Below are 12096 nucleotides of genomic sequence, written 5' to 3'. Positions count from 1 at the left end.
CTTAAGTCAGATAAAAGATGGGTGTCAGCTTTATCAGTTCTTTCTGTTCCAGATTATCTAGAAGCCCTTTTTTACCTTCTTCTTCCTGGGGGATATTTTTTGGTACAGTTGTGAATGAAATCATGATTTGCCTATCTCTCTAGGAAGGGTCTTTTAGGCAACAGTTAGCATCACTCGCCAACATTTATCATAGTTTTTTATCCAGTTTTCTCTTTCATCTCATACCATGTGCTAAAACAAGTGCATAGCCTAAATGCGGTAGAACTCATGCCTATGTCACCATGTTTATTCAGGGCCTAAACTGAGTTATTATTGACTTCTCTCTTGCTGTCACACCCTCCTTAGTCCATCAGGAACACATGATAGCTCGGCCTTCAAAATGTATCCAGGTTCTGATCTTTTTCACCTTCGTTGCTACCACTCCCTCTCCAGTCCCAGCCCCAATAATCTTAGACGTGGATTATTGCAGTCACCTTCTAATGGGTCTCCCTTACCTTCCTTGGGCTCTAACAATACAGCCCAAGGAAGCAGCTCAAGTGATTGCATTATACCAAACATCAGACATGTCACTCCTTCCCAAAAACCCTGTAGCAGCCTTCCATCTCACTCAGAGTGGAAGCCAAAGTCCTCACAGTGACCCCTAAGATCTCCCTTTCCCCCATCTCTCATCGCAGTGCAGGCTCTCTGACTGGCTTGTATTCCTGAAATTCCTAAAATGCATCAGACATGCTGTTAGCCCACAGCCTGTGTTCATGCTATTCCTTGTGTCTACAATGTGCTTCCCCGCAGATACCAGCATAGCTCCCTCTCTTGCTTCCTTCGGGTCCCTGTTCAAATTTTGCCTTGCTAGGAAGGTCTCTTCTGATGACATGGCATTGAGTAGCATGCACCTCTCGAACCCCACCCTACCAGTCCCTATTCTCCTCACCTTTTTCTCTTTTCCCCTATGGCCCATGTATGCTTGCATACTTACATGTATATGTTTGGATATGTGTCTTTAAATACATTTATTAGTTGTTAGTTTTTGCCATTTTTTTAAATTGGTTTTCCTCTCCTCCCCACCAGAATATAAGCCCCATGAAGGCAAAGATTCTGATTTTTCACTTCATAGTCCCAGCCCTAGAACAGTCCCCTGTATTAGACACTCAAAGATTATGTGTTCAGTAAATGGAAGAAGGGAGGGAGGAAGAGAGGGGAGAAGGCAGGGTTTAAGAATCTCTTTTTATGATGGTTAAGGTACGAACTCGCATGAGATTTCCCCACTAGTCCTTTTAGCTTCCACATAATCACCTATTTCAACTTCTCTTATTCTGGACTGAAACTATTTTAGTTTAAGTGTACATATGCCAACTCTGTGCTTAAACAAATGTGACTCGTTTACTGGATCATAGAGAAAACTAGATGGGAAGAAGAAGCCTGCCATTTTACTTTTTGCCTGGACCTTGAGCAGTCACTCCATCCTACACCCACTCTGCCAAATGAGCAGAGCAAATACACCCTTACCTCCCAGGTGAACATTAATTACTGTTTGGACCATGCTTTGAGATCCACAGATGAAAGCAGCCATAAAAGTAAAAAGTATTATTACATTGCAAATGGTTATAGGCTTTCATTTAGTCCTGGAAACTGATCAAGCAGGAATGTTGAAACATGAGACTAAGGTTGGCCAAATATTACACTTGTTATAATTAATTTGAGCTTAAGCTTCAACACAGTGACATGTTTCCTTTAAATAAAGTTAACTCCTCTAAGGAGGCATGAATCTATATGGATCTCACTTTTCAGCTGGGAGCTAAAATTTTTCAGATATGCAGAAGGCAAGAAGACAAATGTGTTTCCAACTTCTGTTAGGGCAGGGAGATTCTCTGAGTAGACTGCTTACTTTTGAGATAGCTTTGAAATGATCCTGTGTCTCCTTTACTCCTAGGGACAGTGACAAGAATGCTCAGAGATTTATAGGGATTTAGAGCTGGAGCTGAATTTAAAGGGCCTATAATCATTCCTCTCACTGAATGCCAAAACAGTCTCTCTGGTTTTGCTGATGGGTGCTACTCAGGAAGAACTTGCATAATCTCTGTGACAGGAATCTTATTACCGACAAGGATACATTCTGATGTTATTCGGCAACTGTTGTTAGAAAGCCCTTTGCACTCTTAGCCATTTTTGTCATTGGATATTTATGAAACACTTTCTATGAGCAAGTACTTGGTTAGGTGCTCTGGGAGATGGAAAAATTAGGAACAACACTAATAGTTCAGATTTAGTAGTCACCTAGAGCAGTGTCCTAGCCTGTAAGACAGTCTGGTAATGTAGTAGTTATCCAATAAACCTGCACTGAATGAGTGAGAGTGGATGACACTCTAGGAAGAATGATAAACCACAAGCCTAAGGAACCACAATACTAGGTGAAATTTATTACACATTTTGTATAGACATAGATGAATGCAGTAGATACTGACCTGAATCTGCCTCCGTTAACTTTTATCATTCCTGGAACTGACATTTGAGCCAATTCATAAAAGTCCATTTTTTCTACTATGGGCCATTGCTCAATTATTTGAGGATTATTAAAACTTTCCTTAACTCTTCTCAAGGCTCAAGACCTTCAGGCCTATAACCTATTAGATGATATCTAGTGCAAACATCAGTCTGAATTTCTGCCCTTGAGTAAATCCAGTTTCTCAACATGGTTCTCTAAGGTAGTGTAAACCTGGGCTGGAATAGATCAGCTAATCCAGATGTGATCACCAGAGCATAGACTATAGTGGAACTCACTTTCTTATGCTTCTCTTACTATCTCATCTTGCACAAACTGGTCATGGGGCAGTTCTTTCCTGGGACACATGTTTACATACTGAGAAAACTCAGTGTTCTAAAGAATATACTTTGGAAAAGAGGAGTGTAACATTATATGCTGGGCTTTATTTGGGGGTGGAACTGTTTTATGCATCTTGCATTGGATGTGTAGGATTATAGCCCATAAATATGGTTGGCTGGGAAATCAGATTTTCTCTATCCAAACTTGAACTTTGGGTCTTCTATCTGTCCTTCAACTTGAGTATTACTAAGGGGAGTGTGGTTCAGTGGACAAAGCCTTTGACTCAGATTACTAATTCACCGTGTAGTATAGGAAAAGGCACTTTCTCTCCCCGAGCCATAATTTTGTCATCAGTAGAGTGAAATGCTTGGTCCAGATATTATCTGAGATTCTTTAGATAGCTAGCATTCAATGATCTTTAGCCAAAGCTTTCTTTGACTTTAGTCCAGAGTATTCTATGAATTTTATTAATCTCAGAAAAAAAGAGCAGCAAGAGGTAGCAAAATAGCAAGAGGGATGAGAAGCAAGTTAACCCTATTCCCAGCTTCTAAGGCTTACTGACATTGCAGAATTATACATTATGTAAAACAAACGGAAACTATTAGCCACAATTGTCTTTTTTTTTTCATCTGTGCAATGTGGCAAGTTTTCATAAGGAGAGAAAAAGCTTGAAAATTCTTGCATATGTCAACTTTAATCACATCACTTCCACCATGCTGGGGTTTACTGGTTGCCCACGCAGACTTGTTTGTTCATGTCCCAAATTGCACATCATTGCATCATCTAACATGCAAACTCTTCACTTACCTTAGGTCTTTGAGCATTTCAGCTCTGGTTGGCAGTGATTTCTTTCTTAGCAACTACGATTATTCGAAAATAGTGTCAAAACAAATCATTTCCTTCTTTTACCCCCTGACAATCACTCAGTGGCTATGCCCATTCCAGAGTCCCTGCCCTTGCCTCTCTTTATTTACTCTCTTGTTTTTTCTCTTCTCCATGGATTCCCTCACCTAATTTAAATTTCCCCCAAGAATTTGGGCATCCATTTCTCCAGGTTTGGAAGGAAAGAAACCAGTTCCTAGTATGTGGTGATGTTTCAGAACCATGGAGAGCAGTTCTGGATAGAGACTCAGGATAATCCACTATCTTCAGGTTTCCACTTCTCATCTAGAATCCCACAAGTGACTGAGAAGACAAAACTCTACAAAGAAGCTTCGGAGTAAGAACTGTTCTCCCCAGAGCTTAGGAGCCAAACACTACACCAACACATACAAAGAACAGATTGCATCTGGGCCCTGCTGCTGTCCTAATGTCAGCCCGCTTGGCATTTACCTTCCTTCACCAGACTGACCTCTGAAGATGGGGGCAGACTCTGGGGGTATTGTTCTAACAGTACGAACGCTACAGCCATTGTGTTGGCATGGGAGAGCTGCCGGTTCCTTTCCAGCCCAACACTATAATTTTATCAACTCTGGCTCAGAGAAACCTATATTTATAATGCTAATTAGGAGGGCACACATTTAATTTGAGTGGAAGACTGTATCTCGCTGAGCCTGATAGCACAGGGCTCAAGCGACAGCAGTCAGAGGCAAAGCAGGCCTTTCTCCCTTCTCCAAGTATTTGAAACAGGGCTTACTCTTGCCAAACAATTTCTCTGTTAGATTAAAAAGAGAGAGGGAGGGAGAGTGCTGAATATGCTGGAGCTCAGAAAACTTTGCGTTTATCTCCCGCCTGCATAATATATTTCTCTGTGCACTGAGAAAACATGCCTCTTATGTTATCTAATTGTTTCCTGACACATTTAGCAACATTTCACACTCTTTAAAGTGACATTAACATTGCTGACAGTGGAGGTGCTTTCATTAGATGGGCTTTGAATTGTAGCCAGGATGCACTGCAGGTCTTCAAACAGGCTTGTAAAAGGCGAGAAAGGCATTATTTATAAAAATAGAGACTTGCCAACAGGGCCCTGTGGGTGCGTATTAATTTTGCTGACTCTGGTCAATTTAAGAATGGATGCGTGTACGCATGTGTACACGTGCGAACACACAAAACAGCTTCTCATGAGCTGAACTAATACACCCTTGTCATCTGACTGGGCTGCCTGGGCTTTGAGGAAATTCTCGGAAACCTCTCTTCTTCCACATCTTTTCAGCCCCAGCACAGTACTGTGCTATTTCAGACCCAAATCTGTCGCTCTGCACCCAATCCTGAGGCTGAGTAGCTGAGAGGCTGGTGTACTTGGTGGGCAAGATGATCATGCTCCCAGTGGTGGGGTTAATTCTCCTTTTTCTCTCCCTAATGCTTCCAAGAGGAAGCATCTTGCTCCCTCTAAGTCCCCCCCCCCCCGCTTTTTTTCATGTCTCCAGCTGTCTGTATTAATGTATAGTTTTCTCTGAAGGCTGTACTAAGTGAGCCTTCAGAGATCAGTCCCATGCAAATACTGCCTTTGCAGGGACTGAAGAGATAAATTTGAAGATTTATTCTGACCTTCATGAAGAAAGGAAGCCAGGCTTGGAGAAGTTGAGGAAAGTGTGAGTCAGGATGTGAATTCCTGCTAGGATACTACCTCACCTGTGGTCTTGATCCAATTATTGATCTCCATACTTGCTATGCAGGCAGAAAGATATTTTGAAATTGTGGACTTTTTAGAGCTGAAGGAGAGCTCCCTACTGATTGTTGTGTTACCCCACATTGCTACTTCTAATCTGCCTTGCCAGCTTATCCTAGCTAGAATCACCCACCCTTCTGTTTTGACATCTCTAATGTTGCAATAACTATGTGTGTCTAATCACAAAGATCTGAATTAGTATCTTGGCTTTGTCTGTTACTTGCTGTGTGACCTTGGTCAAACCCCTTGATTTCTATGAGCCTCAGTTTCCTCATCTGTAAAATGGGGATAATAATAGTACTTTCCAGTATTATTGGAAGGATTACATAAATGGCAAATCAAGAAATGTGCTAAGCATACCACCTAGAACATTGTGAATGCTCAAAAAATTTTAGTGAACACTAGTCTCTTCCACTGGAACACAGACTCAGTGTGGGTTTGATGTGGCTGACATATTACTAGGACAACAATAAAAGTATGTCCTGGGTACCAGTGGGTGGGGCGATCAGGAAAGACCCAAAAGCCTGACCACCTTTAAGGAGATGTTCAGAAGAAGTTGAGATTGTCAGGGAGAAGAGAATACCTTCATGCATAGGAAAGGATATGAAACTACATCATCACATTTCTTAAAATTACTAGGTGCTGTTATGTGTTAGTGCAGTAACATTGTATATGCTAACCGAGGCCTGGTGAGGGTAAGCAGTTTGCTCTAAGTCACACGTATAGCTAGCATCTAGTAGACACAATAAGGAGCCCTGGATTCTTAACTCTAGTGCTCTAATATATGGCTAGTAGGGATTTTTGTTGTTGTTCAATACAAGGCAATGACTTTCAAATGACTGTTCAGAGAAGGAATAAACTAATGTGTATGACATTCATGGCCTAAAAAGCTAGACCGAGTGCCAGTCTAGTTTACATTGTCCATCCTGGTTTCAAAACACTTTTATATCTTTGATGGGGAGCTTTTCAGTCTTCCTGTTGGGTTTTCGTGGTTAGACTCCCCCTATATCTCTTCTGTAGCATCTTATCAAGGACCAATCAATGAGAAATGGGTAGGGTCCTATGAGGGTAGGCAACAGAGAGATGAAATGGTCCAAGTATCCCCTGCATAGAGCCCATGTTTTATCTTCATGGTCTCTTAGGCACATAGCAAAACACAGACTTGCATTTGAAAACTGTTTGCTCTGTGCAGACAAAGCCTCTGAAAAGGAAATCTTCCAATAATGGGGGGGAAAAACCAATTACTGTTTGCAGAACACATCACCATTTGCAATGTATGTTCATATATGTTCTTACTTAATTCTCAAAATGTCCTGGAGGGGAACTAGGACCTCATACCCTTCTAATAGATGGAAATAATACTTACCCTTTACTTCAGAATATTTATATAATGTATCGTTTAATGTTTATAATAATCTGTGATTCTATTTATACACATTCTGCTTATGAAACATTCGAGCACGGAAGAGTTAAGTGACTTGCCTAAAGTTCCCCAGAAGATTTGTGGCAGAGGCAAGACTTGAACTTAAGCTGGGTTCCTGTGCCAACCATATTGTCATCAGTGACTGGTACTTCATCATTACAAAAGTTCAAGTCCATTGTCATTTTGTGTGCTTGTGATACAAGCTTTAGAACCAGAATGCCTGGACTTAAATTCTTCCTCCCAGCCAACCTATCTCCTCTTAATTCAGTCTTACCTTCTTTCAAGTGAGGTTAATATTACCTACCTCAAAGAGTTGTTAGAAGATTAAATAGAATAATACATGTAAAGGACTTAGAAGTAATGCCTAGCGCATGAGAACATAGTAAATCTTAGTGAGTGGATATTGTTATTTCCATATACCATGAACCCGACAAATGAACATAAAAGTAAGCTAGATTCCATGTGTCATGGGGGAGGTTTTCCAAGGCCCTTTGAAAATTAAATCTTAGCATGAACATACAGTTTCTTCAAATCTTTCTGTAACAACTTCCCCACCCTTATCTAAGCTCTTTCGAGAGTATAGTATAGATTCCAGGTAGGCAAAGGAATCATCCAGCATAACTTTTGCATATTACTCAGCTCAGACAGACAACTCCATAAGGGACTGTAGCGTCCACACAGTTCAGCATTCTGACCTTGTGTTCTTAGGTGATGTTGGGTCGCATCTCCCCATCAGTTCCCTAGGTGGGAAGCTTTATGGTTAGAGTGGGGTCAAATCTTACACAGGGATTAGGTTCTAGGCTCAATAGCTGAGCCAAAAAGTACAGGCACACCACCACTCTGGAAAATTATCTAGAGAGGTGTACCTTTGAGACTGACATATTGTTTCTGAATAAATCTAACAGTAAGTTTTTCCTCCATGTATGTCACAGACTGTTAAGTCTTCATTTGAGCATCAGCTGAAGTCATAACCTAATACTCTAGCCACTTGATTAAAAAAGGAAAACATACATTTAAAATCAGAATCCCTTCTTTTCAACAAAATACTTACACATTGAGAGACACCTAATACCGAAGAACAGCAGACAAAACCTCCCATAATGAAACCAACGCCATGTGCATTTGATATATTTTTAACAAGTATTTGTGGAGTGAACTGTTGTAATCAATCCATCATACTGCTATTTTATTGCATTCAAGCTCTGGTCTGGGTGCTAGGATACAAAGGTATATAATCCACACTTTCTCCCTGGTCACTCACAGTCCCATGAGTGAGCCAGACGTTTCGACAAATAGGCTAACATATTACAAGTACAGTGTACACTTCAGCAACATGGATTTGAACTGACCAGGTCCAATTATGCACAGATTGTTTTCAAAAAATACAGTTCAGTACTGTAAATGTGTTTTCTCTTTTGATTTTCTTAACATTTTTTTCTGTAGCTTACTTTATTGTAAAGATATAGTATATAATACATATAACATACAAGATAGGTGTAATTGACTGCTTATATGATTAGTAAGGCTTCTGTTCCACAGTAGGCTATTATTAATTAAGTTAAAAATCATTAAGTCAAAAGTTATTTGTGAATTTCTGAGGTGCCTGGGTGGCTCAATCGGTTAAGCTTCTAACTTTTGATTTCAGCTCAGGCCGTGATCTCAGGGTCATGAGATTGAGCCCCACATCAGTCTCCATACCCAGCATGGAGCCTGCTCAAGATTCTCTCTCTCCCTCTCCCTCTCTCCAGACACCCCCCCCCAAAATATGTGGATTTTTGACATGTGCAGTGTCAGCTCCTCAAGAGTCAACTGTACAATGATAAAAGTTTGTCCTGGGTACCTCTGGGTAGGGTGATCGGGAAAGACTTACAAAAAGGTTATTTTTGAGCTGAGTCTTTAAGGAGGTGTTCAGGAGGAAGGTGATGCCTATGAGAAGGGAATACCTACCATGCACAGGGAAGGATGTGAGGAGGGCAAGATAGATATTCAGTAGTATAGTAGCTTTGATGTGGTTGGAGTATAGGGATGGGGAGGTCTGGCAAGAGATGATTGCCATACAAGAATTGGAACCTTATTATGTAGGCAGTGGGTTGTCTTGTGAAACTTGAGAGAAGAAGCATGATGTGAGCAAATTTGCACATTCAAAAATATGTTGGCTCTTAGAGGGGAGACACATGGGAGTAGAGGATAAGAATAACGGGGAAGCTAGAGCCATAATCTAGACTGTACTGCCCAATGCGGTGGCTGCTAGCCATATATGGCTGTGGCTATCTAAACCTAAATTCGTTGGAAATTCAGTTCTACATTCCAGGCTCAATAGCTAAATGTATTAAACATGCTAGACATAGATCATGTCACCCATCACAGAAAGTTCTCTTGGACAGCACTGATCTAGACACGCACATGTCCCCAGAATAACAGTGGCATGTCATCTTAAAGGACTTGGGTGATGTAATTCAGGTGTATATATCAAGCAACTGGGAATTTCTGGTCAGAAGGTATTTGAGGGTTCGTTACCTTTTGGTGGACAGTTATGTCACTGCAGGTAGAGTGGACTTGTGTCCTCAAAAGGGGATGCTACACAGATTCACTGCATTTCACCTCATGAATATGAAAGGGCTGGCCTTAGAAAATCATAGAAATCATATTAGTTCAAAAAATAAACTCTACCCTCCATCTCTAGCCTGATCTATATTTGACACCTTCCAAAGTGCAATGCTTTCAGGAAGATGTGACATGTAAACATACAAGTTGCTAGATGTACTGACCACACCACATGCATAGGGTCCCACACTGTGAGGGCAGTCCATGCTAGCACTCCTGAGAGAGGCCTTCTCCCTGCGGTGAGGCCAGCAGCTTCCACTCTTCCAATAAATCATATATAAGAGCTGTGGGCCATCAGGATGGCTTTGTCAGGGCCATCTGAAAACACTCTGTTTCCAGGAAATGCTTAGCTAGGCTTTACTGAGTTCAGTGAAGTGTGAGTGAAGAGGGCAATTAGGTCTTCTGTAAAAATAAAAACTTCAAACCAGGTGATATGGAACGAGTTAGGTTGCTACCGCCTCATTGACAAGACACGATGGGTCCTCATGAAAATTCCTCAGGTGAGTTTCAGTAAGCCACAACTGAGTCGGAACACTCTCCCCTGGCTCTCTTGCCTCTGTGAAGACAGCCCGACCATCTCTCGACAAACAGGTCTCACCTAGCTCCACAGAAAGGCGTGTTGTAACTTCCCTCAGTGATGACTTAGACTCCGCCTGAGGAAATTTTCCTGCCCTCTAACAGAAATTTCCCAATGACAGTGGAAGCTTATTTGTTTGAACTTTTCTTGGGTGGGTGAAGGAGCTGACTGAATCAAATTTTTCACTTCTAGTATCTGTCCAATTCTTATCAACTGGAAAAAAGAGCTTAAAGATGGGCCATGTATCATAAAGTATGCTAATCTAAAGCCATCACTCCAGCAGACCCAGGGTTGCTCGACCTCAGCCTGCTGACATTTGGGCCTGGAAGTTCTCTGTTGTGGAAAACTATTCTCTGCATTGTAAGATGTCTAGCACTGTCCCTGGTCTCTACCCGCTATGGGCTATTAGCACCCTCTCCCCCCTCCCCAACAAACTGTGACAATCACAATGTTACTAGACATTGCTGAGTGTCCCCTGGGGAGCAAAATTGTCACCTGTTAAGAATGACTGATCCAACCTAACATCAGCACTAAATATAAGGAGGCTGCAGGGAATATGTACGATGTGATAACAGTACAAGATATGAATGTACATATGCATGTATTTTCATTTTAAGATACTATATTCATTGTGGTCTTTTTGCATTCTATGATTATAATTGAAACTACCGACTCTGTTATTTTTTAAAAATGTAAGATGTAGGGGTTCCTGGGTGGCTCAGTGGGTTAAAGCTTCTGCCTTTGGCTCAGGTCATGATCCCGGGGTCCTGGGATCAAGCCCTGCATCGGGCTCTCTGCTCCGTGGGAGCCTGCTTCCTCCTCTCTCTCTCTGCCTACTTGTGATCTCTGTCTGTCAAGTAAATAAATAAAAATCTTAAAAAAAAAAAAAAGTAAGATGTAGATAAGAAATTGAATCCTTCTCACCCTACCCCAAGATCAGTGTGGTGTATATAAGGCCCAGGGCCAGCTGGTAGGTGATCTGAGTTTCTCCCCAGCACTGAGGACAAACAGCTGCTGTAGGACATGCCTGATGGGTACCCAGTAGTCAGCTCCCTGCCTGTATCTCTCCTCTCCTCTCTAGCACCCACCATATTCTTTTAAATCTAGACACCTTCCACCGTAAGTGGTTTCTCTGGGACACCCCATGCTTGATTTCTCATGATTTAAAAGGAAGGGAATCAGCTTACAGAACATGAAATTCTTATAATACTGGAGACACAAAATCTGGAATCCATTTTCTGTTCTACTAAATAACCGTGTGGCACTGGTCAAGTCATTTTCTCACTTGGGCTTGATGATAAGTCTTAGGCAGAATGCATTTGGTTCTAAGTGACAAAAATCAACTCAAGCTGGCTTAAAGAACAAAACAACAACAAAATGAAGGTAGGATAGAGAATAAATTAGTTCATATATTGAAAAGCTTACTGGCTTATGTTTCAGGCCTGGCTGATTGCAGGTACCCTACTGATGCCATCAGGGATGTTTCCCCCTTCTTATCACATGTCCGCTTGCCTCCCTGTTGACTCACTTCTTAGGCAGCCTCTCCCCTTGAGTGTTTGGAAGGCTGCATAGTTCCAAACTCAGCATGTCCCAGAGCCTCGGAGCCTCCCTAACTACGGCCCAGCCAGGCACACACAGCAGGTGCTTGCGAATGAGACAGAAACGATAAGCTGCGAGTCCCACTAGCTCCATCCAGGCCCTTGCACCTACCATGTGCCAAACACAATTCCAAGGGACCTCATACGTATTCTCTCCAGCATTTACAACAACATGGGAAATCAGAGTTGTTATTCACAGATGGGCCCAGAAGAGTGAAGAAGGGCCTTCAGACTCATACAGCAAGCAGCAGAGCTCCATCAGCCGAGCTTCAAAGTCTGTGCCTCTCTGGTCCTCACGGGGGCTTTGGAGGACAGAAACAATTAGGCCAAGAGGTTAGGGGTGGGTTGCAGAGAGCAGAGAAATACCACACACAAGAGGGCAGAAACAAGCATTTGTAAAAGACAGGTGATCGCATCTGTTGGAGTGCAGGGTTTCAACTGGGGCAGGGCAAAAATTAAGAACGG

The 12096-nt window shown here is 41.9% G+C and overlaps 1 protein-coding gene across 4 annotated transcripts in view; it reads left to right on the top strand.

Annotated features, from left to right (window-relative positions):
* The window catches only part of TENM2 (teneurin transmembrane protein 2), a 1128378-nt gene that overhangs the window by 736398 nt on the left and 379884 nt on the right, over window positions 1-12096 (top strand). The gene's annotated exons all lie outside the window — the stretch shown is intronic.

Source organism: Mustela putorius, unplaced genomic scaffold, assembly GCF_011764305.1.
Source record: "Mustela putorius furo isolate JIRA1106 unplaced genomic scaffold, ASM1176430v1.1 tig00000145_pilon_pilon_pilon, whole genome shotgun sequence".
NCBI classification, from domain to species: domain Eukaryota; kingdom Metazoa; phylum Chordata; class Mammalia; order Carnivora; family Mustelidae; genus Mustela; species Mustela putorius.
The sequence above is the reverse complement of the archived record's forward strand: the minus strand, read 5'-3'. Positions and strand labels throughout refer to the sequence as shown.